The sequence below is a fragment of the Littorina saxatilis genome, linkage group LG11, assembly GCF_037325665.1.
Source record: "Littorina saxatilis isolate snail1 linkage group LG11, US_GU_Lsax_2.0, whole genome shotgun sequence".
In the NCBI taxonomy this organism is placed as follows: Eukaryota; Metazoa; Mollusca; class Gastropoda; order Littorinimorpha; family Littorinidae; genus Littorina; species Littorina saxatilis.
Window position 1 is genome coordinate 5,205,628 of NC_090255.1, and position 27,858 is coordinate 5,233,485.

The 27,858-nt window shown below is 41.5% G+C and overlaps 1 long non-coding RNA gene across 3 annotated transcripts in view; it reads left to right on the forward strand.

Annotated features, from left to right (window-relative positions):
• The window catches only part of LOC138979488 (uncharacterized), a 31,062-nt gene continuing 3,204 nt past the window's right edge, over window positions 1-27,858 (forward strand). Inside the window, exons 1-5 of one of the 3 annotated variants that reach the window (XR_011460050.1) lie at window positions 2-261; window positions 13,363-13,551; window positions 14,953-15,140; window positions 26,973-27,024; window positions 27,545-27,858. The exon at window positions 27,545-27,858 is cut by the window's right edge and continues 627 nt beyond it. This is a non-coding gene — a long non-coding RNA (uncharacterized lncRNA). Of the gene's footprint in view, window positions 262-13,362; window positions 13,552-14,952; window positions 15,141-16,529; window positions 19,404-26,972; window positions 27,025-27,544 lie in introns of those variants that run through there. The other 2 variants (XR_011460052.1, XR_011460049.1) reach the window with 2 other exon arrangements.

Sequence of the window (27,858 nt, forward strand, 5' to 3'; positions counted from 1 at the left end):
ACAGTCGGTACTCCACCTGGCCGCAACCATCGTGCCGCCGTCTATACAGCATTGTATTTTTGGGACACACAGGAGTCATTGTTTGAAATAACTATTTTTGTCAGGGTATAAATAAGGTGTGTAGACACCCGCTTTGCTACACATCTCAACAGGATAACAGTAGAGCTAGACTGAGCCAAGTGACTTACGCAAGTTTCCCTGCCAAAGTCTGGAGATACCTGTCTTCTAGTCCTCAGTATTTGCCACTACACTCTTTATCAAGTGAGTGCAAAATATTTTTATTTTCCACTCTTGTTTATCGCACTCACTCACGCACGCACGCGCGCACACCCACACACACACACACACACACACACACACACACGCATGCAAACACACACACGCAAACACACACACGCACGCGCACACACACACGCACACACACACACACAAACACATATAAACACACGCACACACGCACACACACACACACACACACACACACACTAACAGACACACACACACACACACACACGTTTTGTAACATAGGGACTTTTCATGATTTATTACCTTTAAGAAAGCCACGAAAGGTTTGGAGAAAAAAGTGTTAATTGTAAACAAAAGGGTGGACTGCATCCATCAACCACACTGTGGTCGTAGCTTCGAGGTTGTTTGTTACACAGAGGGATCGTTCACGGAGTTTACAGGGGATCACCCCCTCCCTCGTTGAGACCGTACGTTTTCAAAGTTTATGTTCACAACCTCTGTAAATGTACCTCCATTTTAAAACACCCTTTTTTTGAAGGCCAGGGCCAATATTCTTAACACATCTGTACATTTGTGTCCGACAAAGTCGAAATGTCAGGTAACTACCGCCCGGTAATTGTTTATACCGCCCGATAATTCTTTATTTTCCCCCGGTATTCATCTCAGTCCGTATTCTTGACAAGTCTGTTACTCATATACCGAGCTGTAAAATCTCTTCTGTTCCTTAAGTCCGCTAAGTGGAATTTATGAAACCCCGGTAAGGGCTTAGCAGAGTGTTACCGACTGGTAAAGTTACAGGACCGATACTCCTCCTGTAAAGTCAGTACCTGTCAGGTAACTCCACCATTTTGTGTCATTTTTTCATACGTCATTTAAACAGCCACTTCTGAATTCATATTATCAAAATGTTGTTCGTAAGTGTATGTCCCTCATGGTCAAACAGTTGTATCATTTAAGCAATAATGCGTTGAGTACAAATATCAGATATTGCACACAAAAGATTTCAACTGATGCTCGATCATACCGGCTTTGTGGCAAAAGCATGCTAGTGTCTTGTTTAGTCGGTCGGGGGGTCTGCTTTGCCCCACAGAAGCCGAGGACAAGAAAAATGTTCATTCAAAATGAACAGCGTCGATGCAATGTCCACCAAAGATTTATTTTGGGAAGTGTTAAAGGTTAGGGTCAAAAGTTAATGAATTGCATGTTGTGCTGGATATATAAATTGTTTATTTCAGTCAATGCTTGATTCATAAGTACATTTTTCAGCATGGTGCATCTACAGGAGGGTGCTCCAACAATGATGCATAGTGCCAACATTTAGCGCAAACTTTTCACAACAGTGCATTATTACCACAAAGCGCATACAGCGATTATATAGTAGCAAGTTGCACTAAACATTTGAACAAAATGCATTTTGTTCAAATGTTAACAGCACAGCACCAAGTTTTGCATAAGTGCACAACAGCACTGACCATTTCACAAAAGTGCATTACAGCTGTGACAATTTTACAAAAGTGCATTGACCATTTCAGGCAGATGGCTAACATGCAGATTTCGCTTTTGTCTGTCTTTCTTTGAAAAGTAGGCATGTTCAAGATCGATGAAGTCATGAGCAATTGGGTTAGATGACAGAAAAGATTCAAAAACGTCAGATTCAGTTAGATGACAGAAAAGATTCAAAAACGTCAGATTCAGTGTTTTGGGCACTGTTGAACAGGAACATTCTCTCCTGTTCAACAAATGTGGGTTCAATTCAAAAGCAACATTGTCACAGATAGGCTAGTGTTACATTTCTGTAAAGTTTCAAAAACATCTTCCATGTTTTGGTTACTGTTGAACAGAGGCATATTTTCCTGTTCAAAAAAGTCTGACACAAATTGTCGTAGTTGTGGGTTAAGGTTCGATCTATACTGTCCTTCAAACGAGTCGTAGAACCGTCATTGTCACAGATAGTGTTACATTTCTGTTTTACATTCAAACGAGTCGTAGAAGTAGTAGTACATTTGCGTTTGGTTGTTTTTTCTTTTAGATTCCTGTCACTCATACTAGCAGTATTGATTGAGGTACATAAATCTGTTGATGTACAGGGATGACTTGTTTGTAATGAATCCTTGTTTCCTCCACATTGAGTTTGCATTGCAGTTGGACAGAAATGAACAGGTGTTAATTGATAAACACATTGATAATGGCTTTTGAGAAAATCAATCAATTCTGCAAAGGAATTAACTTGATGACATCAAAACTGCAGCGCCATTTGAAGAATGGTTACCATTTCTGTTTCTTTGATGGGAATCAAACAAATAAAAACATTGACTATCCAAGTTACCATGAATGGCAATAGTTGACTCCTGAAAAGTAGCAAGGATATAATTTGAGACGATAAACGCCTGATGCAATCCCTCCTCAAGGTCAGTCAACTCAAAACCTTCATCATTCGCAACATCAGTAGGCAACACAGCGGGATTCGTATGTCCAGAAATCATGTCGAAAAAATATTACATTTCAAAAGCATGTCCAACCACAGTTGTTGGCAAGTGTTCGTGTCCGAAGTAGCCTTCAGTGTGTGTATATGTATTCATGTGACAGAGAACGTGACCTCATTGTTCAATCCTCTCTCTCTCTTCTTTCTCATTCGAACGCACACACGCAAGAACGTAGCCTACGCACGCATGCACGCGCACACACACACACACACACACACACACACACACACACACCCCGCTGACGCACACGGCAAACCACGCACACACACACTGACTGTCGGCAAGCATCTCTTTTTGTTTTCTTTACCTTTGTTTATTGTGTTTTCGATATTTGTGTTTATTTTTTGCTTGACTTATCTGTTTTATTTTAATGTTTGCTATCCACATCGTGTGATAAATGTTTCTTCTCAGTCTCCGAGTCAGTTTAGTTTCTGCACGCCGCTTTGGTACTCCTTGTTTTTCTTTCTGGTGTTTTGTGCGCGACTGATTTGCGGATTTATTTTTATTCCTTTCATATGCAGTTGAAGTGTTGTGGGTGTTATTGTCTGTATATGCTATGTTGCGTCTGTGTATGCCTACAAGAATTTTGGGTGTAATGTGCCTGTGGTCTGCTCGCAGTCGAGCACAGAAAACATGGCGGCGCCCTGCAGGCAAATTCGTGGAAAGTCTTCCCGACCGCAGATACCAGCGTCGTCCGCGACGCTGGAATAACTTATTAGGAGGTGCATTGTCGGCCACTGCTGGAAGATAACAAGGTTAATCACTAGTAGTGGGGCTCCTATGTTGCAAAATCATTCAAATCATGCAACAAACACCAAATTAAGCAAATATGAAGAGTTTTATGTGCTTAACAAAACCTCATACAGAGCCATCGCGAAAAATAAAAAATGGGTAGTTTTTAAACAATTTTTCAAAATGGCCGCCAGTGTAAACGGTTGGGTATGTTAGGCATATTTCACTTCATGTGATTAACAGCAAATTTGGCGTAAATGGACATTTGCTTTTGCTTAACAAAACCTGATACAGAGCCACCGTGAAAAAATTAAGAAATCAGTAGTTTTTTTACAATTTTCAAAATGGCCGCCAATAAAAGGGTATTTAGGCATTTTTGATGCTACAAGACATTCTCTTGCAATAGAAACTAACACAAACACATTTTTAAACAAAACAATACATGTATTGTTGGTGCAGAGAATGATTGGACGGTGTGGGTGGCAGGGTTGAAGAATTTGTGGATTACCTAAACTGTGCAAAAATAAATATATTGCACCAATTTTCATACCAAAACGAAAACATTCATTCCTGTGCTGTTATATTCAATGTATGCTATTGAGGGCACTCAACTTGGCTAACTGGAACACTTTTAAGATAAAAGGTGGCCTTTACATGGGTTATTTGACCGCCGCCCAAATAAGGGTACCCCCAAAATAAAACTGATAAAAATGTAATGTATCAACTCAAAAGTCGACTAAAATTCATAATCGCTGTATTTCGAAAACGTTGTTTGTTCTCATGTGTTTACACAACTAGCACATTCCGGCAAGTGTCTATACTCAAAAGAACTTTGGCAGTACTTGAAACAACCATCTGTCATATATACATGCGAAGTCAAAAATATGTGGGATGTAAGTCAACAAACCTGTGGCAGTTTTTAAAATATTATTTTGTGAAGATTTGAAAGTGTACTCAAACGGTTGAACTACGCCTCGTGCGTAGACACACATTCCTGAAAGTTTCAACGCAACCCACTTGGTCATTGCTAAAATACATGGATTTTAGTTGACTTGGGTATCCCTCAAATTTGACACATAAACATCTCATCCGTGAGATCGACACATACATCAGTAGGTACAATGGCACAACACTAGAAATATGCAAGATGGCGAAATAAAACAACCTGTTCTGGATGGATAATCAAGTTGACTTTCTCTTCGTATACAACAGTGACCCAGTTGTGCCTCAGGAATTGTCGTCGGCTTTTTAAAGGGTACCCGAAGTTTTTGTCACATCTCTTTGTCACGTCAAGGGTATCCTTATTTTGACGGCGTAAATGATGATGTTAAAAAAAAATGTGCCAGATAGCGAAGATGCGAGCCTTTAATGGCATAGACAGTTTGAATAAAATGACACAGGAATAAAAGTTTGAGTTGGGGTATGAAAATGGGTGCAATAATATTTTTGCACAGTTTAGATGCTGACAGTTTTCACAGGCATGCAAGCACATTTGCAGAGAGCTGTGCTCTGCAGTCCTTCTTAGCAGCATTTGCAGCGTTTTGTTGTACAGCTCTTCTTGCAGGCACACCTCATGAGTTCTCGGCACACGCTGGATACCTCTTGAAAGCTCGTCCAGAATGACTCCCACTTTCCAGCCTTGAACTGCCAGCCCACAGAGTTTGGAAGTCTAATAGGTAGATGGCTCTTCTCAATCTCATGTCCTGCAGCAGCACCTCACTTGTAAGGGGATTATGGTCAATTTGGCAGCTCTTTTTACTGAAGAGGTACCGTCTAGCACTGTTTACACCCAGTACGTTGCTGGTTTTGTCCTACAAATGTACACCAAAAAGCTCTTGTGCTGCCCTGTCAGTGGTACTCAGCTTACAAAGAGGAGCAGACAACCTGAAGAAAGTTTGAGTGACGTCTTCAAATGCTTGCCATACTTCCCAAGCCTTCTGATTCCCCAATACCATTGAAGAACGACATAGTGTCACAGCCTGTAAGGCTATGCAAAATGGGCAGACAGGGTGACTTCTCTTGGCCAATGGCTTTGGCAATGTGGCGATACACTTCACGAGCAGAAAAAAACGCAACACAGCTGGAATGAGAAGCAGACTGTCTGGCCTCCTCTACATCCATGGTGCAGGAAATCAGCCTGTGGTACCCTTCACACAAAAGATGAAAAGTGACATTTTTATTTGAATGTATTTGAATAATGTTTACTATCTCAGAGAGTCGGTCAAAGCCGGGTTAGCAAGTCTTCACACAACAGACCAAAATGAAAGAAAATTATATTTCATGAATTCGTATAATTCTTACTGTTTCAGGTTAAAAAAACAAACAAACACAGTTTCCAGTGACCCAACTGATTCTGGAATCTTTCTGACCGCTACATTTATTCGCTTCAAACAGTCGCTAACAGAATGTTGACCATAGTGAGGGTTCGTACGTTAAACCCATCAAATTAACAGAGGTCGCTTACAAATGATGTGCAAACATGTTCCAATTAATACAAATAAAAAAATCTTACTGTTAAGATGTATTAGGTAACAAACCTTGATACAGTAGTACTAGTGAAATCGGCTCCCTTCTGTGGCACCGGAATAAATGCAGAACGCTTGTTCCCAGGAACCGGCATGTGGTGTAACTCTTGTATATATCCTGTAAAAATAAAATTCACACCAATGCACGGTCAACTTAAAATAAGCAAAAGGATGAGAAACAAGCAACAAACCAAAATTGTAAAACTCAAAGAGCGGTACCTCTTCATTTTTCAAAACCACTTATCTCATTTGATTAGCATGCACTGTATGCTTTTGTCTGTTACCTACCGTCTTTGAAAGTTTGATCACAACACTGTAAAGACATGGGGAGTGGAGTGTTTTTATCTCCAGCTGGTCATCCTACTATCTGGCCTACCCTCACTCAGTTTTTGACTCTACCCCTCCCCACCTTATGGAAGTCCTTAACGTAGGCAGGACTAAGCATTTATCATACCATGAACAATCTCTTTCTCCTCGCCTTTTATTCAAAGTTCGTTTAATCTGTTTAAAATCACCAGCGTGGCGATCATGATTTCCTTACTTGTAATCAACAGATAGATCTAGATCTATCAGCATCACAATCCAGCTTGATGAGCTATTGCAAGATTACTCTGCATTTCAGCGCTTCACCCGATGAATAACAGACCCCAGGGGAGAATTAAACAGTAAAATGATGTGACATTGGTGAATGGATGCGTATTCTTGAAAACTTACCTTCAGAAACGTTGTTTTCGCTCAAATCAAAACACGCAATGTTGCGGAGGCCGCCATCTTGAATTTTCATGCTGCGGATATATAAAATTCTAAAAACGATCAAATTAAATACCAGAACACAAAAATACTCATAAGAGTATTTATGTCATGCATGTGTTATCAGCAGACAACTTCTGGTGCATGGTAAACCATTGAATTTTACATTTGCTGAGTTGGGATTATTTACTGCTGAGCGCTTTTGGTACGAATTTCGTCTGCTGTAAATGCAGCCTTTTATTCCCTGTCAAAGACCAAAAAAACCGATTTCTGAAGTGGCTCTGTATCTGAAATCCCTTAAATAATTATAAGGAACAATACCACAAAGTATGATGTTTGTTGCAAGATGTGAATGATTTATGAGTGCGTCTGCAACATACGAGCCCCACTATAGTGGAAATCTATTCCTATTATATACGTGTATATATCTTTGAGATGGCAATTTGACACTGTCACAGATTATTTGTTTTTGCTTTGTTTTGATGTGTGTGTCCGGAACCCCTGTCACCGTAAACGTACGATAGAATCTTCGACAAGCGGAATTCTCCCCCTTTTTACATTTAGTCAAGTTTTGACTAAATGTTTTAACATAGAGGGGGAATCGAGACGAGGGTCGTGGTGTACGTGTGTGTGTGTGTGTCTGTGTGTCTGTGTGTGCGTGTGTGTGTGTGTGTAGAGCGATTCAGACCAAACTACCGGACCGATCTTTATGAAATTTTACATGAGAGTTCCTGGGAATGATATCCCCGGACGTTGTTTTCTTTTTTTCGATAAATACCTTTGATGACGTCATATCCGGCTTTTTGTAAAAGTTGAGGCGGCACTGTCACACCCTAATTTTTCAATCAAATTGATTGAAATTTTGGCCAAGCAATCTTCGACAAAGGCCGGACTTTGGTATTGCATTTCAGCTTGGTGGCTTAAAAATTAATTAATGACTTTGGTCATTAAAAATCTGAAAATTGTAAAAAAACTTAATTTTGTTATAAAACGATCCAAATTTATTTTCATCTTATTCTTCATCATTTTCTGATTCCAAAAACATAGAAATATGTATTATTTGGATTAAAAACAAGCTCTGAAAATCAAAAATATAAAAATTATTATCAAAATTAAATTTTCTCAAAAACACTTTCATCTTATTCCTTGTCGGTTCCTGATTCCAAAAACATATAGATATGATATGTTTGGATTAAAAACACGCTCAGAAAGTTCAAACGAAGAGAGGTACAGAAAAGCGTGCTATCCTTCTCAGCGCAACTACTACCCCGCTCTTCTTGTCAATTTCACTGCCTTTGCCACGAGCGGTGGACTGAGGATGCTACGGTCTTGCTGAAAAATTGCATTGGCAATGCCATTGCGTTCAGTTTCATTCTGTGAGTTCGACAGCTACTTGACTAAATGTTGTATTTTCGCCTTACGCGACTTGTTTCTTTTTATATTTAGTCAAGTTTTGACTAAATATTTTAACGTAGAGGGGAGAATCGAGACGAGGGTCGTGGTGTATGTGTGTGTGTGTGTCTGTTTGTCTGTCTGTCTGTGTGTGTGTGTGTGTGTGTAGAGCGATTCAGACCAAACTACTGGACCGATCTTTATGAAATATTCCATGAGAGTTCCTGTGATTGTTATCCCCGAACGTTTTCTTCATTTTTTTGATAAATGTCTTTGATGACGTCATATCCGGCTTTTCGTGAAAGTTGAGGCGGCACTGTCACGCCCTCATTTTTCAACCTAATTGGTTGAAATTTTGGTCAAGTAATCTTCGACGAAGCCCGGACTTCGGTATTGCATTTCAGCTTGGTGGCTTAAAAATTAATTAATGACTTTGGTCATTAAAAATCGGAAAATTGTAAAACAAAATAAAAATTTATAAAACGATCCAAATTTACGTTCATCTTATTCTCCATCATTTTCTGATTCCAAAAACATATAAATATGTTATATTTGGATTAAAAACAAGCTCTGAAAATTAAATATATAAAAATTATTATCAAAATTAAATTGTCGAAATCAATTTAAAAACACTTTCATCTTATTCCTTGTCGGTTCCTGATTCCAAAAACATATAGATATGATATGTTTGGATTAAAAACACGCTCAGAAAGTTAAAACAAAGAGAGGTACAGAAAAGCGTGCTATCCTTCTTAGCGCAACTACTACCCCGCTCTTCTTGTCAATTTCACTGCCTTTGCCATGAGCGGTCGACTGACGTTGCTTCGAGTATACGGTCTTGCTGAAAAATGGCATTGCGTTCAGTTTCATTCTGTGAGTTCGACAGCTACTTGACTAAATGTTGTATTTTCGCCTTACGCGACTTGTTACATTTAGTCAAGTTTTGACTAAATGAACATAGACGGGCAATCGAGACGAGGGTCGGGGTGTATGTGTGTGTGTATGTGTGTGTGTATGTGTGTGTGTATGTGTGTGTGTGTGTGTGTGTGTGTGTGTGTGCGTGCGTGTAGAGCGATTCAGACCAAACTACTGGACCGATCTTTATGAAATTTGACATGAAAGTTCCTGGGTATGATATCCCCATACACTTTTTTCATTGTTTTGATAAATGTCTTTGATGACGTAATATCCGGCCTTTCGTGAAAGTTGAGGCGGCACTGTCACGCCCTCATTTTTCAACCAAATTGGTTGAAATTTTTGTCAAGTAATGTTCGACGAAGCCCGGACTTCGGTATTGCATTTCAGCTTGGTGGCTTAAAAATTACTTAATGACTTTGGTCATTAAAAAACTGAAAATTGTAAAAAAAATATTTTTTTTATAAAACGATCCAAATTTACATTCATCTTATTCTCCATCATTTGCTGATTCCAAAAACATATAAATATGTTATATTTGGATTAAAAATAAGCTCTGAAAATTAAATATATAAAAATTAATATGAAAATTAAAATTTCGAAATCAATTTAAAAACACTTTCATCTTATTCCTTGTCGGTTCCTGATTCCAAAAACATATAGATATGATATGTTTGGATTAAAAACACGCTCAGAAAGTTAAAACAAAGAGAGGTACAGAAAAGCGTGCTATCCTTCTCAGCGCAAGTACTACTCTGCTCTTCTTGTCAATTTCACTGCCTTTGCCGTGAGCGGTGGACTGACGATGCTACGAGTATACGGTCTTGCTGCGTTGCATTGCGTTCAGTTTCATTCTGTGAGTTCGACAGCTTGACTAAATGTTGTATTTTCGCCTTACGCGACTTGTTTTCTTTCTTTTTACATTTAGTCAAGTTTTGACTAAAATTAATGAACATAGACGGGGAATCGAGACGAGGGTGGCGGTGTGTGTATGCATGTATGTATGTATGTATGTATGTATGTATGTATGTATGTATGTATGTATGTATGTATGTATGTATGTATGTATGTATGTATGTATGTATGTATGCATGTATGTATGTATGTATGTATGTATGTATGTATGTGTGTGTGTGTAGAGCGATTCAGAGAAAAGTACTGAACCAATATTCATGAAATTTCACAGTAGAGTTCCTGAGTATGACATCCCCAGATGCTTTTTTCATTTTTTCGATAAATGTCTTTGATGACGTCATATCCGGCTTTTTGTGAAAGTTGAGGCAGCACTGTCACACTCTTATTTTTCAACCAAATTGGTTGACATTTTGGTCAAGTAATCTTCGACGAAGCCCGGACTTTGGTATTGCATTTCAGCTTGGAAACTTAAAAACTAGTTGATTAGTTAATTAGTTTGCTCATTAAAGTGGTAATTAAAATCAGATTTTTACTAACAGAAATGTTTTATATCGCTTCACGCGACTTGTTTCTTCTTCTTTTTTTTTAGTTTAAATATTTGGTAAAATATAATGTGACATTGTTGTCCTAGTTGAGCAAGTGGACATTTATAGTTTGAATGGCATTTCGTCATTTATCTTTAAATAATAATAACGGTGTTTCTAATCAGTACGTTTTAGAAAGGCGAATTTCGCGAAGAATCGTGATTAGAGAGGAATATATATTTTTTTGCGACCGAGATCGTTTTACAATGAAAGTAGATCATCATGATAATACCCATGTAATACGCAGAATAATCACCTCCTTAGCTAACAGAGACAAAAGAGGCAGGTCATGGGATACGTGTGAACAATCCCTCGACCTTTCGTGTAGTGGAGCAGACTGAAGTGAATGTATTATAAATCAAGACGAATGGAAAGCAAGAGTAGGCCTACTATTTTATATTACAGCTGCAGTTTAGGTGATCCCATGGCATTTAAAAGCTTGCGTCCGATTTTTCTTTAAACGTCAATTATTCGTGATGGATAGCAACTATCAACAAAGTGAGAAAGAAGGAGAAAATGCAAACAAACAAACAAACAAACAATCAAACAATCAAACAAACAAACAAACAAACAAACAAACAAACAACAAACAAGCAAGCAAACAAACAAACAAACTAACACACAAACAAACAAGTAAACAAACAAACAAACAAACAAGCAAGTAAACAAACAAACAAACAAACAAACAAACAAACAAACAAACAAACAAACAAACAAACAACAAACAAACAGCGACACGCACATAAAAGGAGACATAGGAGGACACAACATCCCTTTACTTAGTTCACTTCAAGCCTGACAGCCGCAACCGGCCAAAGGGGACTCTCCTGCGAATGTCAAATTAAGTGTCGTGGGATCTTTAAGGGGGGGGGGGGGGGGGGGCTTCCACTGTAGAAGCAGCAAACTAGCCAGCTCCGTTTTTAACGTCCTCATTGTACTGTTACGTACACGACCAACTGAGCAACTTCCTTCTCCTTTCATGTTCAGCCCCTGTCTTCTCATAGCTCCCGTCCCGTATCCATTCCCGAATTTGCTGTAGGTTATATTTGTTACCTTTCTTACGCAAAGACAGGAATTTCCGATGACGGGACACGTTCAGCTGAGGCTATTTTTTCCAGAATTACTGTCACTTTCACTTCAGTATTGAGCAGCTATGTAGAACAATATTACACGCAGTGCTCCTTTTACCCCCCCCCCCCCCCCCCATCCACACATTGTCACCCTCTTCTTTGTGAATGGGCTGGTGGCTCACAATAAAAGCATGTGTCAGTGTTTCTCTCTATCTCTGTGCGTGTCCGTGTATGTGTGTGTGTGTGACTGTGTGTGCGAGTGTGTGTGTGTGCGTGCGTGTGTGTGTGTGTGCGTGCGTGTGTGTGTGCGTGAGCGCATGCGTGCGTGTGTGCGCGTGCCTCTGTGTGTATATGCGTGTGTCGCTTGCGTGCGAGCGTGCTTGTGTGTAGATTGATTCATGTTGTATTCGCGCAAAAAAAACACCCTCTATGTTACTAATCTTGGTATTCATGTAGTCGATTTACGTTGATTGATTAATGGATAAAGATAATTCAGTCTGTCTGTCTTTCTGTCTGTCTTTCTTTCTCTCTCTCTCTCTCTCTCTCTTTCTCTCTCTCAGTCTCTCTCTCTCTCTCTCTCTCTCTTTCTCTCTCTCAGTCTCTCCTCTCTCTCTCTCTCCCTCTCTCTCTTTCTCTCTCTCAGTCTCTCTCGTTCGGAACAAAAATCAACCAAAAGGGAACGGCAACTCCCACTGTACTCTCTTTTTTGAGTAAAGCCATACTGGGATTCGAACCCAACCCACGCCTCACCATATCTGACCGCAACAGGTCAAAGCAGGCGTGGGATATTTCCTTACATCTTTACCACTGTCATTACACCTACATACTTACGATACATACAAGTCCGCCACGCAGTAAAAGGTGAGCCACGCAATATTCCCAAGCCGCGCGCGAGTTCGAACACGTCATAAATTATTCTCTACCTTTGCCAGATCACCTTGTGACGACGACACTCTACGTTAAAGGCTTACTAACTTACTCCCGTGTTTACAAAGTATAGTTTGCCCACAATCGATGTCAAACGCACCATAAGACCATATAATGACGATATGTCGTCATGCGCGGACCATATACGTGCATTTCAGCTTGTTCTAGCCTCTGAAAAAGTGAGGATGTCAACAACGACACGGAGTTCTCTCCCTTGCGTCAACAGCGCATGTGTTGCCAAATCTATAAATAGGACGATCCAGATCAAAATGAAAATTAACATATCTCAACATTGAAGGGGTCCTAGACCACAATATTTTGCAGGGAACTTAATTTAGCATGTCTCCAGCTGTTGGTAAAGCAATTAGCGTGTATTGTCATCGAGTACATATGGCTTTAACCTGTGTGCCAGGCGAGTTGACACTAATCTACATGCAAATGAGCGCGCGCAGGCCCGCCCGCTGGTTGGTGGGCTTTTTTAGGCCCGCATTTTCATATGCAATTTGGCGCGGAGGTGTGGTGCCACCATTGGCTGGGAAAGTCTGCGAGTCCGGACTTGAATGAGTTGACTGTTTTCGTCTATCTGATAGATTGTTCACTGCCTGGCATTCCTTTGAGGGCCCCAAAGGGGGGGGGGGGTGGTATCATCACGATCACGGGAAGGGAAATTTTAGCTTTCACGTTCACAGTTACCTTGATTACCTTGTTAAATTTTATGTTGTTCGTTTGTTTCCTGATAGAGTCTAGTATGTGACAGTATAAAGAACGCTTTACAATATCCATTTTTCTGTCTGGTCTGATTGTTTTTTCTTAACTGTTCCAGGATTGGCGACCTTCCCATAACTCTTTTTGGCAGGGTATAAATAAGGTGTGTAGACACCTGCTTTGCTCCACATCTCAACAGGATAACAGTTACAGCTAGACTGAGCCAAGTGACTTACGCAAGTTTCCCTGACAAAGTCTGGAGATACCTGTCTTCTAGTCCTCAGTATTTGCCAATACACTTTATCAAGTGAGTGCAAAATGTTTTTATTTTCCACTCTTGTTTATCGCACTCACTCACGCACGCACGCGCGCACACCCACCCACACACACACACACACGCATACAAACACACACACACACGCAAACACAAACACAAACACACACACACACACACGCACGCGCGCACACACACGCACACACACACATAAACACATATAAACACACGCACACACACACGCACACACACACACACACACGCACGCACGCACACTCTCTCTCTCTCTCTCTCTCTCTCTCTCTTTCTCTCTCTCTCTCTCAGTCTCTCTCGTTCGGAACAAAAATCAACCAAAAGGGAACGGCAACTCCCACTGTACTCTCTTTTTTGAGTAAAGCCATACTGGGATTCGAACCCAACCCACGCCTCACCATATCTGACCGCAACAGGTCAAAGCAGGCGTGGGATATTTCCTTATATCTTTACCACTGTCATTACACCTACATACTTACGATACATACAAGTCCGCCACGCAGTAAAAGGTGAGCCACGCAATATTCCCAAGCCGCGCGCGAGTTCGAACACGTCATAAATTATTCTCTACCTTTGCCGGATCACCTTGTGACGACGACACTCTACCTTAAAGGCTTACTAGCTTACTCCCGTGTTGACAAAGTATAGTTTGCCCACAATCGATGTCAAACGCACCATAAGACCATATAATGACGATATGTCGTCATGCGCGGACCATATACGTGCATTTCAGCTTGTTCTAGCCTCTGAAAAAGTGAGGATGTCAACAACGACACGGAGTTCTCTCCCTTGCGTCAACAGCGCATGTGTTGCCAAATCTATAAATAGGACGATCCAGATCAAAATGAAAATTAACATATCTCAACATTGAAGGGGTCCTAGACCACAATATTTTGCAGGGAACTTAATTTAGCATGTCTCCAGCTGTTGGTAAAGCAATTAGCGTGTATAGTCATCGAGTACATATGGCTTTAACCTGTGTGCCAGGCGAGTTGACACTGATCTACATGCAAATGAGCGCGCGCAGGCCCGCCCGCTGGTTGGTGGGCTTTTTTAGGCCCGCATTTTCATATGCAATTTGGCGCGGAGGTGTGGTGCCACCATTGGCTGGGAAAGTCTGCGAGTCCGGACTTGAATGAGTTGACTGTTTTCGTCTATCTGATAGATTGTTCACTGCCTGGCATTCCTTTGAGGGCCCCAAAGGGGGGGGGGGGGGGTGGTATCATCACGATCACGGGAAGGGAAATTTTAGCTTTCACGTTCACAGTTACCTTGATTACCTTGTTAAATTTTATGTTGTTCGTTTGTTTCCTGATAGAGTCTAGTATGTGACAGTATAAAGAACGCTTTACAATATCCATTTTTCTGTCTGGTCTGATTGTTTTTTCTTAACTGTTCCAGGATTGGCGACCTTCCCACAACTCTTTTTGGCAGGGTATAAATAAGGTGTGTAGACACCTGCTTTGCTCCACATCTCAACAGGATAACAGTAGAGCTAGACTGAGCCAAGTGACTTACGCAAGTTTCCCTGCCAAAGTCTGGAGATACCTGTCTACTAGACCTCAGTATTTGCCAATACACTTTATCAAGTGAGTGCAAAATGTTTTTATTTTCCACTCTTGTTTATCGCACTCACTCACGCACGCACGCGCGCACACACACCCACACACACACACACACACGCATACAAACACACACACACACGCAAACACAAACACAAACACACACACACACACACACGCACGCGCGCACACACACGCACACACACACATAAACACATATAAACACACGCACACACACGCACACACACACACACACACACACGCACGCACGCACGCACGGCACACACACACACACTAACAGACACACACACACACACACACACGTTTTGTAACATAGGGACTTTTCATGATTTATTACCTTTAAGAAAGCCACGAAAGGTTTGGAGAAAAAAGTGTTAATTGTAAACAAAAGGGTGGACTGCATCCATCAACCACACTGTGGTCGTAGCTTCGAGGTTGTTTGTTACACGGAGGGATCGTTCACGGAGGTTACAGGGGATCACCCCCTCCCTCTTTGAGACAGTACGTTTTCAAAGTTTATGTTCACAACCTGTGTAAATGTACCTCCATTTTAAAACTCCTTTTTTTGAAGGCCATGCAGGGCCAATATTCTTAACACGTCTGTGCATTTGTGTCCGACAAAGCCGAAATGTCATGTAACTACCGCCCGGTAATTGTTTATACCGCCCGATAATTCTTTATTTTCCCCCGGTATTCATCTCAGTCCGTATTCTTGACAAGTCTGTTACTCATATACCGAGCTGTAAAATCTCTTCTGTTCCTTAAGTCCGCTAAGTGGAATTTATGAAACCCCGGTAAGGGCTTAGCAGAGTGTTACCGACTGGTAAAGTTACAGGACCGATACTCCTCCTGTAAAGTCAGTACCTGTCAGGTAACTCCACCATTTTGTGTCATTTTTTCATACGTCATTTAAACAGCCACTTCTGAATTCATATTATCAAAATGTTGTTCGTAAGTGTATGTCCCTCATGGTCAAACAGTTGTATCATTTAAGCAATAATGCGTTGAGTACAAATATCAGATATTGCACACAAAAGATTTCAACTGATGCTCGATCATACCGGCTTTGTGGCAAAAGCATGCTAGTGTCTTGTTTAGTCGGTCGGGGGGTCTGCTTTGCCCCACAGAAGCTGAAGATAACTTATTAGGAGGTGCATTGTAGGCCTCTGCTGGAAGATAACAAGGTTAATCACTATTGGAAATCTATTCCTATTATATGTATATATCTTTGAGATGACAATTTGACACTGTCACAGATTATTTGTTTTTGCTTTGTTTTGATGTGTGTGTCCGGAACCCTTGGACACCCCCCCCCCCCCCCCCCCCCAAACCCCACCCCACCCCTAGATCCGCCCCTGGGTTTAACTATTTTGGGCTATATTTGATTTTATTCAGGTTGAGGAAACTCGGCAGACAAGATGACGGGAGGGACTGTCGGAGCTGAGGCTTCAACCTTTTCTTTCACGATTGCACTGTTTGGTGTCGGAAAGCTGGTCGCTGGTTACTCTGGCGCCGCCGCGCCATTCCTATTAGGCGTCGGAGCGGGGCTTATTATTGGAGTTGCTGTTGGCGTGGCAGTGATGAGCGGCACAAACAAAAGCAAATACTGATAAGAACGACATCACCAACAAGGTTGTGAAGGCCATCATCAGCGACATCACCGCCAACAAGATCTACAATCAACAGATGGAAGCGAATTTCATCGTTGATTTGTTTACATATCCAACGTAGAATTAAAATTATCAATTTCTTCGGTAGTGTTTTGGAAAAAGTATGGTACCTCATATTCAGTTTCCTTCGTTATCTTAAATTTTAGCACACCAATCCTTGTTTGTATTGTACTTCTGGTCTTAGCACTCGTTGAACTTACAGAAAATTTCACTTTGAAAATGTTGTTTTCACTTTTAAACAGGGTGGACTCCAGCTTTAAAAAGAACAAGACTAAGAATTTGTTTTTGCCTACTTTTTGTGCAAGCGCTGATGGCAACTGAATGTACATTTGTGCCCCCTTCTACTCCCTCTCTTTTCCTTTGTCTTAAACGAAATTAATTGTTGTTCCGTCTTGATTACACCCGCTTGTTACAATACATCGTACCAATCTACCCGAGGGAAAATATGCAAGATATTCAGGACGAGGTATGTTAGCTTGTTATCTCTTGACCACGACGTTTTCATCAAAAACACCAACTTTTCCAACACAAACCTGCTCTTGCCTTTTTCCTTTAGCCGAGACCTTCCGCATAACAATATTCATACGCGAAGTTAGTTCTCTTCCCTGCATCAATTACTGGATTTGAACAAGTTACAACAAAAAATTAATAAAACATAAAGCCTACAGTTTCATTTATAGTTTTCTCTTGTCAAAAACGTATAGTTACATAATAATTTTGCTGCTGAAATTGATCCACGATTAGTTTGTTCAAGAGTTACCCGCCTTAAACCCTACTGTGCCTACAGGTGAGCTTTGGCCCGATTTGCTTATCGAAGAGGCTTTCAGATTGAATATTAACCGCTACGTGTAATTGTAATGCTTCAACAGCACAGTTTGGATAATTAACAAATGCAGAAACTTCAAGTGTCAGCAGTACTTTAACTAACGAAATGGTCTTAGAATTACTGGAAATTACCTCAATGCGTCACCATAAAAGTACGACAGGATCTTCGACAAGCGGAGTTCTCCCCCATTTTTTTCTTTCTTTTTACATTTAGTCAAGTTTTGACTAAATGATTTAACATAAACGGGGAATCGAGACGAGGGTGGTGGTGTATGTGCATGACGGTATGCATGTATGTATGAATGTGTGTGTTTGTAGAGAGATTCAGAAAACAGTACTGGACCAATATTCATGAAATTTCACAGTAGAGTTCCTGACTATGATATCCCCAGACAGGTTTTTAATTTTTTCAATAAATGTCTTTGATGACGTCATATCCGGCTTTTTGTGAAAGTTGAGGCAGCACTGTCACACTCTCATTTTTCAACCAAATTGGTTGACATTTTGGTCAAGTAATCTTCGACGAAGCCCGGACTTTGGTATTGCATTTCAGCTTGGAAACTTAAAAACTAGTTGATTAGTTAATTAGTTTGCTCATTAAAGTGGTAATTAAAATCAGATTTTTACTTCACGCGACTTGTTTCTTCTTCTTTTTTTTTAGTTTAAATATTTGGTAAAATATAATGTGACATTGTTGTCCTAGTTGAGCAAGAGGACATTCATAGTTTGAATGGCATTTCGTCATTTGTTTTTAAATAATAATAACGGTGTTTCTAATCAGTACGTTTTTAGAAAGGCGAATTTCGCGAAGAATCGTGATTAGAGAGGAATATATATTTTTTTGCGACCGAGATCGTTTTACAATGAAAGTAGATCATCATGATAATACCCATGTAATACGCAGAATAATCACCTCCTTAGCTAACAGAGACAAAAGAGGCAGGTCATGGGATACGTGTGAACAATCCCTCGACCTTTCGTGTAGTGGAGCAGACTGAAGTGAATGTATTATAAATCAAGACGAGTGGAAAGCGAGAGTACTATTTTATATTACAGCTGCAGTTTAGGTGATCCCATGGCATTTAAAAGCTTGCGTCCGATTTTTCTTTAAACGTCAATTATTCGTGATGGATAGCAACTATCAACAAAGTGAGAAAGAAGGAGAAAATGCAAACAAACAAACAAACAAACAATCAAACAATCAAACAAACAAACAAACAAACAAACAAACAAACAACAAACAAACAGCGACACGCACATAAAAGGAGACATAGGAGGACACATCATCCATTTACTTAGTTCACTTCAAGCCTGACAGCCGGCCAAAGGGGACTTTCCTGCGAATGTCAAATTAAGTGTCGTGGGATCTTTAAGGGGGGGGGGGGGGGGGGGGGCTTCCACTGTAGAAGCAGCAAACTAGCCAGCTCCGTTTTTAACGTCCTCATTGTACTGTTACGTACACGACCAACTGAGCAACTTCCTTCTCCTTTCATGTTCAGCCCCTGTCTTCTCATAGCTCCCGTCCCGTATCCATTCCCGAATTTGCTGTAGGTTATATTTGTTACCTTTCTTACGCAAAGACAGGAATTTCCGATGACGGGACACGTTCAGCTGAGGCTATTTTTTCCAGAATTACTGTCACTTTCACTTCAGTATTGAGCAGCTATGTAGAACAATATTACACGCAGTGCTCCTTTTAACCCCCATCCACACATTGTCACCCTCTTCTTTGTGAATGGGCTGGTGGCTCACAATAAAAGCATGTGTCAGTGTTTCTCTCTATCTCTGTGCGTGTCCGTGTATGTGTGCTTGTGTGTGTGTGTGTGACTGTGTGTGCGAGTGTGTGTGTGTGTGCGTGAGCGCATGCGTGCGTGTGTGTGTGTGTGTGTGTGTGTGTGCGTGAGCGCATGCGTGCGTGTGTTCGCGTCAGTGCCTCTGTGTGTATATAATTATGCGTGTGTCGCTTGCGTGCGAGCGTGCTTGTGTGTAGATTGATTCATGTTGTATTCGCGCAAAAAGAAACACGGCTTTATAGACCGTCCGTTTTGGGTTCTCTGCACCGCAAACAATTTCCTTGTCCCCAAAAACAGTATATAACAAGGCGAGCCACGCAATATTCCCAAGCCGCGCGTGAGTTCGAACACGTCATAAATTATTCTCAACCTTTGATCACCTTGTGACGACGACAGTCTACCTGTGTGCCAGGCGAGTTGACACTGATCTGCATGCAAATGAGCGCGCGCAGTCCCGCCCGCTGGTTGGTGGGCTTTTTTAGGTCCGCATTTTCATATGCAATTTGGCGCGGAGGTGTGGTGCCACCATTGGCTGGGAAAATCTGCGAGTCAGGACTTGAATGAGTTGACTGTTTTCGTCTATCTGATAGATTGTTCACTGCCTGGCATTCCTTTTAGCGTACGCTGTCTTGCGCTGCGACTGACCGAGTCAGTCAGTGTAAGGGTGTGTGCGTTTAGAACGGTGACAGGGAAATGCGTGACTCAGGTGTTATTTTCGAGTCGCTGGCCTTGGTTGGAATCGAGAGACCGGCCGGCACAGGTACACACACAAACGCATGCACGGACGCAAGCAAGGACGCACGCACGCTCGCGGGAAAGCACATACAAACACACACTGGGCACACACACACACACACACACTGTGCACACTGTGCACACACACACACACACACACACACCCATATGCATACACACACACACACACACACACACACACACACACGCAGACACACACACACACACACACAGTACGCACAGAGAGGAATTTAAGATGAATAACACATTCTATTAAAAAATTTTTTTTAAATGGTTTATTCAGGCATCAACATTTACAATATATACACAAAGAAAAAAGCCAAGCACCCCCCGAATGAATTTGTGATAATAATTGAGTCAAATTTGTTTTACCATTTTTTTTCTTCGTAATGACATACATGGGTTTCCATAATAAGGTTGGGAAGTTCACGCGTCAAGGTTGTGTCGCCACTGCCTGTGAGAAGCACGTGCAGCATGCAACCCATGAATGTTAAAAAAGGCAGTATGCTCACGCTGCAAATTTCTGTATTTAACACTGGGCGACGACAATTTGCAAACATTCTCTGTGAACATGGCGAGAAGACGATTATCAGAGGCGATCCGATTGCAGATCATAGGAATGCATGCTACAGGAGCATCCTTCAAAGCGATTGGTCGTCAACTTGGCTACCACTACACCGTCATCAGCCGTTTGGTACGCAAACATCGTCAGACTGGTGCTGTGAAGGACCGTCCACAGTCAGGGCGACCCCGTGTGACGTCAGAACGTGAAGACCGAGCACTTCTCCGAATAATTCGGCGTGAGCCATTTTCAACGAGTACCGTCCTGAAACGAGCATGGCTTCCAAATCGACATCTGTCAACCAGGACCGTACGAAACCGCTTGAAAGCTGCAGGAATGGCAGCCCGAAGAGTCATTAAGCGTCCCCGACTGACAGATGACCACAAGAGAAGACGCTTGGCATGGTGTCTGGCACGGCAAAGATGGAACCTGAGAACGTGGAGGAGGATCCACTGGTCGGACGAAAGCAGATTCCTTCTCCATGTCACTGATGGCCGACTGAGGGTATGGAGGCACAGGAACACGGCCTATACACCCAGGAACATCAGACAAACTGTTCCATTCGGTGGCGGGTCAGTCATGGTTTGGGGTTGCATTTCCCATGACTGCAAGCTAGACCTTGTCACCATACGTGGCAACCTCACGGGTGATCAGTATATGCGACGTGTCCTGGAACCTGTTGTCGTTACTCATTTTGACAACCACCCACTTGCCACAAGACCCGTGTACATGGATGATAACGCCAGGCCTCATCGATCCAGGGCAGTAGTGGACTACCTCCAGAACAACGCTGTAACACTCCCATGGCCGGCAATGAGTCCAGATCTTAATCCGCTGGAGCATGTTTGGGACATCCTGGGGCGTCGTATACAAGCTCTGCAGCCTCCTGTGCAGACATTACGTGAATTGGAGGCAGCTTTGCATCGTGAGTGGTTGCAAGTGACCCGTGAACAGATCCGACGTTTGACTGGAGGGATGAGACGCAGGGTTGACGCCGTCATCCGGGCACGCGGGGGTTTCACTCGATATTGAACTTTTGAATCGCGTATGCCATCTGAGCACTCTCAATTACATTTTTTTCATGACACATTTACCTAAACCTGTCTTTTTCAGCTTGCAGCTCCATACTTATTAGGGGTACTGTTTTAGGGTTAAAACGTCACTTTTTGGCAAGGTACCAAATCACGATTAAAACCAATCAAAACTGGAGTTTTCTTGTGTGATGTTATTTCCAAAGAGTTGCTCTTGTCGATAACATTTGTCAAACCGAGCTCCTGAACTTACTGTTTCCATACCAGAACTTTAAAAATCAGTCATTGCGAAATTGAAGGGGGGTGCTTGGCTTTTTTTATATTTAGTCAAGTTTTGACTAAATATTTTAACATCGAGGGGGAATCGAAACGAGGGTCGTGGTGTATGTGCGTGTGTGTGTGCGTGCGTGCGTGTGTGTGTGTGTGTAGAGCGATTCAGACTAAACTACTGGACCGATCTTTATGAAATTTGACATGAGAGTTCCTGGGTATGAAATCCCCGAATGTTTTTTTCATTTTTTTGATAAATGTCTTTGATGACGTCATATCCGGCTTTTCGTGAAAGTTGAGGCGGCACTGTCACGCCCTCATTTTTCAACCAAATTGGTTGAAATTTTGGTCAAGTAATCTTCGACGAAGCCCGGGGTTCGGTATTGCATTTCAGCTTGGTGGCTTAAAAATTAATTAATGACTTTGGTCATTAAAAATCTGAAAATTGTAAAAAAAAAAAAAAAATTTATAAAACGATCCAAATTTACGTTTATCTTATTCTCCATTATTTGCTGTCTGATTCCAAAAACATATAAATATGTTATATTCGGATTAAAAACAAGCTCTGAAAATTAAATACATAAAAATTATTATCAAAATTAAATTGTCCAAATCAATTTAAAAAACACTTTCATCTTATTCCTTGTCGGTTCCTGATTCCAAAAACATATAGATATGATATGTTTGGATTAAAAACACGCTCAGAAAGTTAAAACAAAGAGAGGTACAGAAAAGCGTGCTATCCTTCTTAGCGCAACTACCCCTTTGGCTGGTTGTCGCGACATATGTCGCGCTACTTTACGTATACTGTCACCTGGTTGTCACGACATATGTCGCGCTACTGGCTCAGTGTGTTTGGTCGGTTCCGATTACCTCCCATAGATGCGAAAACCTATATTACCGTTTTTTGTTATTTTACTCTCTGTTAATTCACCAGTGGTTATGTAACATGTGTTACAGAATTGCACCAGGGTAAGGGTTAATTTTGCCATGAGCGGTGGACTGACGATGCTACGAATATACGGTCTTGCTGAAAAATGGCATTGCGTTCAGTTTCATTCTGTGAGTTCGACAGCTACTTGACTAAATGTTGTATTTTCGCCTTACGCGACTTGTTTTTTTTAATAATAATTTCTTCAATGTCAGTCCAATACAAAAACCGTCAGGTCGACGTACTCATGAATGTTTCGATTTGTCTTGAATTCAACGTATGATAACCCAACCTTTCTCGTTTTTTGCTCACGTAAGTGTAGCCTATGCGATGCTAACTTTTGTCTGTCTGTGCGTGCGTGCGTGCGTGCGTGTGTGATAGAAACTTTAACATTTGACTGAACACCGAAATACTAATTTGACCGGGTTATTATCCAAGCAACAGCTTCAAAGAATAGCCTTGACCCACAAGTCAGCAGCGAATGTGATAAACGGGTTATCTCCCCTGAAAAGCGAAGCAAGCTTCGAAGATGGCGACGATGGAAAAGAGAACTGTGAGCGAACTGCGAAAGGTGTGTGTGGGTGTGTGTGTGTGATGTGTGTCAGTGTGTGTGTATATGCGCGTGCTGTGTGTGATGTGTGTCAGTGTGTGTGTATGCGCGTGCTGTGTGTGTGTGTGTGTGTGGCTGTGCTTGCGTGAGCTTGTGTGTGTGTGTGTGTGTGTGAGAGAGAGAGAGAGAGAGAGAGAGAGAGAGAGAGAGAGAGAGAGAGAGAGAGAGAGAGCGATAGTGAGAGTAGGGTATGGTTGTTGGTGAAAGTTGAGTTGGACGCTGGGGTTGGGCGGGTGTGTGTGTCAGACGGAGGGTTGTGTGTGTGTGGGGGGTGGACTGCGTGTGTGTGTTTATTTGTGTGTGTGAGGGTTGTGTGTGTGTGTGTGGAGGGGAGGGTTGACTGCGTGTGTGGGTTTATTTGTGTGTGTGATGGTTGTGTGTGTGCGTGTGTTTGTGTGTGTGTGTATGTGTGTGGGACTGCGTGTGTGTGTTTATTTGTGTGTGGTGTGTGTGTGCCTTTCGCCTTGTATTGAGGAAATTAAACTGCGTTTGCGTATCAAGTTATGTGTGTGTTTGCAAGCGTGCGTGTATGTTAGGCATATCTCAGTAGGTGTGTGTATGTGCGCGTACGTGCAATGTGTGTGCGTGTGCGCGTGTGTTTGTGTATGTATGTATGTATGTGTGTGTGTGTGTGTGTGTGAGAGAGAGATAAACAAACTACCAAGAACAAAACAAAACTGAACAAACGAAATGTTTTCCCCCCAACTCTGATTATTGCTTGTTTCGGAGACGACTGTGATTTTGACTTTTTGAGTAAGCCTACACGAACACACAAGCTCAATACAGCCGGCAACAAGTTCGCCGGTCGGGGCAGTGAAATACTATTTCAAATAGATCTATTTCACTAAGAATGTCAATGGATATAGGGCAACATACTTATTTTTTAAATCAGTGATTGATTAGATTGTCATATTTTTGTGACACTGAGACCAAACCATCAAAAAATTAGCAATAGGCCTTGAATCAAAGTCGTGCGAGATCTGACCTTGCTGCAAATGTACGTGTACGACTTGATTGTGTTGACGTTCAACTGGTAAGCTGGGCGATTGCAGGCTTTTATCCAGCGAAGGCAGCGATCTAGATGGTACAGATGCTTTCCCGGTTTCACAAATGGGATGAATTTCACGCCAACACAGCGTTCAGGATACCTATCATCCGTTTTACATTGTCCCCAAGCACAGCGCTTGTTAGGCGGCATTTGTGTGTGTTTGCTTCCTAAAACAAGGGAAGTAACTCCCAGAGCCTCGATATGTGGATATGGTTAATTGAAGCAATGATCAACATTTCGTCGGCATGTATGTAGATAAAGTGTGTATCCAAAGAAAACGGGTGGTGGTGGTTTTTTTTTTTTTTTGGGGGGGGGGGGGGGTAAAAACAGGTGACTGGTTTGTGTTGTGTGTGGTATGTAGACCAGGTCAGGGGTCAAGGTTAGGTCAGATCGCGTGAAGGATTGTGGTATAGATTCACTTCTCAGTTCTAACCGAGCTGCATTCGCCGATTCGGGGAAGACGATTTCTCATTGTTCGGTTTCGTAGCGGCTCCAGAAAAAATAGATAAAGAAGATACCAAAGGAGATTTCCTACAGGTTGATCTGCACAGCGTGTTTTCAGTGTCTGCGCGAGGAAGCGCTGTCGAAAGGGCAGTGTCGATCTCAGTGGCAGTCGTGTCCCCGTAAGTAGGCTACAGACAGACAGATCTAGATCTAGCGTCTCCCACTCTTGCACCGTGTCTATGCTTACTGTGTGTGTGTGTGTGTGACGGAGTGATTGAGTTTGTGTTACTGTTTGTCGATTTCTTACGGGAGCCTTGAAGGCTTCGCCTCTTGTTAAATGATGTAGCAATGCGTTAGCAATCTTCGGATGTCGACCAGCACATGATATTAATTGACTATACCCTACTTGCCCACCAGTGCAAGTTGTAAGTGACTTACAACAATAGTGACTTTTTATGCAGCCATTTTCAATCAATGTCCGCCTTACTAAACAATAACCCTAACCATAATCAATCAGCAAGACAACGCATATGACTCCTTTTTACATTTAGTCAAGTTTTGACTAAATGTTTTAACATAGATGGGGAATCGAGACGAGGGTCGTGGTGTGTACGTGTGTGTGTGTGTGTGTGTGTGTGTGTGTGTGTGTGTGTGTGTGTGTGTGTGTGTGTGTGTGTTTGTGTCTGTGTCTGTGTCTGTGTGTGTGTCTGTGTGTGTAGATAAAATAATAATTTCTTCAATGTCAGTCCAATACAAAAACCGTCAGGTCGACGTACTCATGAATGTTTCGATTTGTCTTGAATTCAACGTCCCATAACCCAACCTTTCTCGTTTTTAAATGATGTAGCAATGCGTTAGCAATCTTCGGATGTCGACCAGCACATGATATTAATTGACTATACCCTACTTGCCCACCAGTGCAAGTTGTAAGTGACTTACAACAATAGTGACTTTTTATGCAGCCATTTTCAATCAATGTCCGCCTTACTAAACAATAACCCTAACCATAATCAATCAGCAAGACAATGCATGTCTCCTTTTTATATTTAGTCAAGTTTTGACTAAATATTTTAACATCGAGGGGGAATCGAAACGAGGGTATGGTGTATGTGCGTGTGTCTGTGTGTGTGTCTGTGTGTGTGTCTGTGTGTGTGTGTAGAGCGATTCAGACTAAACTACTGGACCGATCTTTATGAAATTTGACATGAGAGTTCCTGGGTATGAAATCCCCATACGTTTTTTTCATTTTTTTGATAAATGTCTTTGATGACGTCATATCCGGCTTTTCGTGAAAGTTGAGGCGGCACTGTCACGCCCTCATTTTTCAACCAAATTGGTTGAAATTTTGGTCAAGTAATCTTCGACGAAGCCCGGGGTTCGGTATTGCATTTCAGCTTGGTGGCTTAAAAATTAATTTATGAGTTTGGTCATTAAAAATCGGAAAATTGTAAAAAAAAATAAAAATTTATAAAACGATCCAAATTTACGTTTATCTTATTCTCCATCATTTGCTGATTCCAAAAACATATAAATATGTTATATTCGGATTAAAAACAAGCTCTGAAAATTAAATATATAAAAATTATTATCAAAATTTTTTTTTCGAAATCAATTTAAAAACACTTTCATCTTATTCCTTGTCGGTTCCTGATTCCAAAAACATATAGATATGATATGTTTGGATTAAAAACACGCTCAGAAAGTTAAAACAAAGAGAGGTACAGAAAAGCGTGCTATCCTTCTTAGCGCAACTACTACCCCGCTCTTCTTGTCAATTTCACTGCCTTTGCCATGAGCGGTGGACTGACGATGCTACGAGTATACGGTCTTGCTGAAAAAGGGCAGCTACTTGACTAAATATTGTATTTTCGCCTTACGCGACTTGTTAAATCTAACAGAGAACGTGGATTGCCCTGATAACCGCCGAGAGACTGGTCAGTTCAACTTCACGTGAGTAGCACAAATCATGTTATTTCTTAGATCAAATAACCAAAGGGAAGTAAGCGCTCTATATGCATACGACATATGTAATGGATTAAGCGAGTGTTATGCGGAATCTTTCTCATCGCACCTGAGAGAATAACAAGCATTGAAATGAACAAGCGACTTTCATCCTCATCAACAACGCTCTGCCTCATATTGTTTATGTTATTTCTTTAGTTACAACAGCAAGGAAAACCTACCTAACTCTCGATCGTTTACGCTATTCCAGGAGCACATTTCTAGAACTACCTCATGCAATATGTGTGTGTGTGTGTGTGTGTGTGTGTGTGTGTGTGTCTGCGAGCGTGCGTGTCAGGGTATTTTAATTTGAGACATTGTCACATGATACATCAAAATGATAACTTAAAACAAAAATACTATTATAGATGCACAAGACATGCGCGTTTCCGAATATAAAAAGTAAATTCAAAATGAGCAGTTGTTCCACTACTAGTGTTATTATCCTATCATTTTCCCATTTATACAGATAAAAGCAACATGGCTGCAGAGGGAGGATCAATTTACCTTTTTGTTTTCAACATTGGTAACACTTCGTCTTTCTGGCTTGGCTGTTTGGTTGGAACTACTGTCAGTTCTGTAGCGGTGGCTGCAGCGATTGCGTACCTGGTTTACAAGTACGGACCGAATTGGAAAAGGCTTGCCTCGTCCTGGTTGTATGAGCTGGTTGTCATGTTCGGTCCGAGTGTGGCTAAGTATTTCTACGCCAGATTTGCAGCGTATTTTTAAATTTGAATTCACCTCAGATCTGATCAAGCTTTTACAGAGAATATGAACATTTTC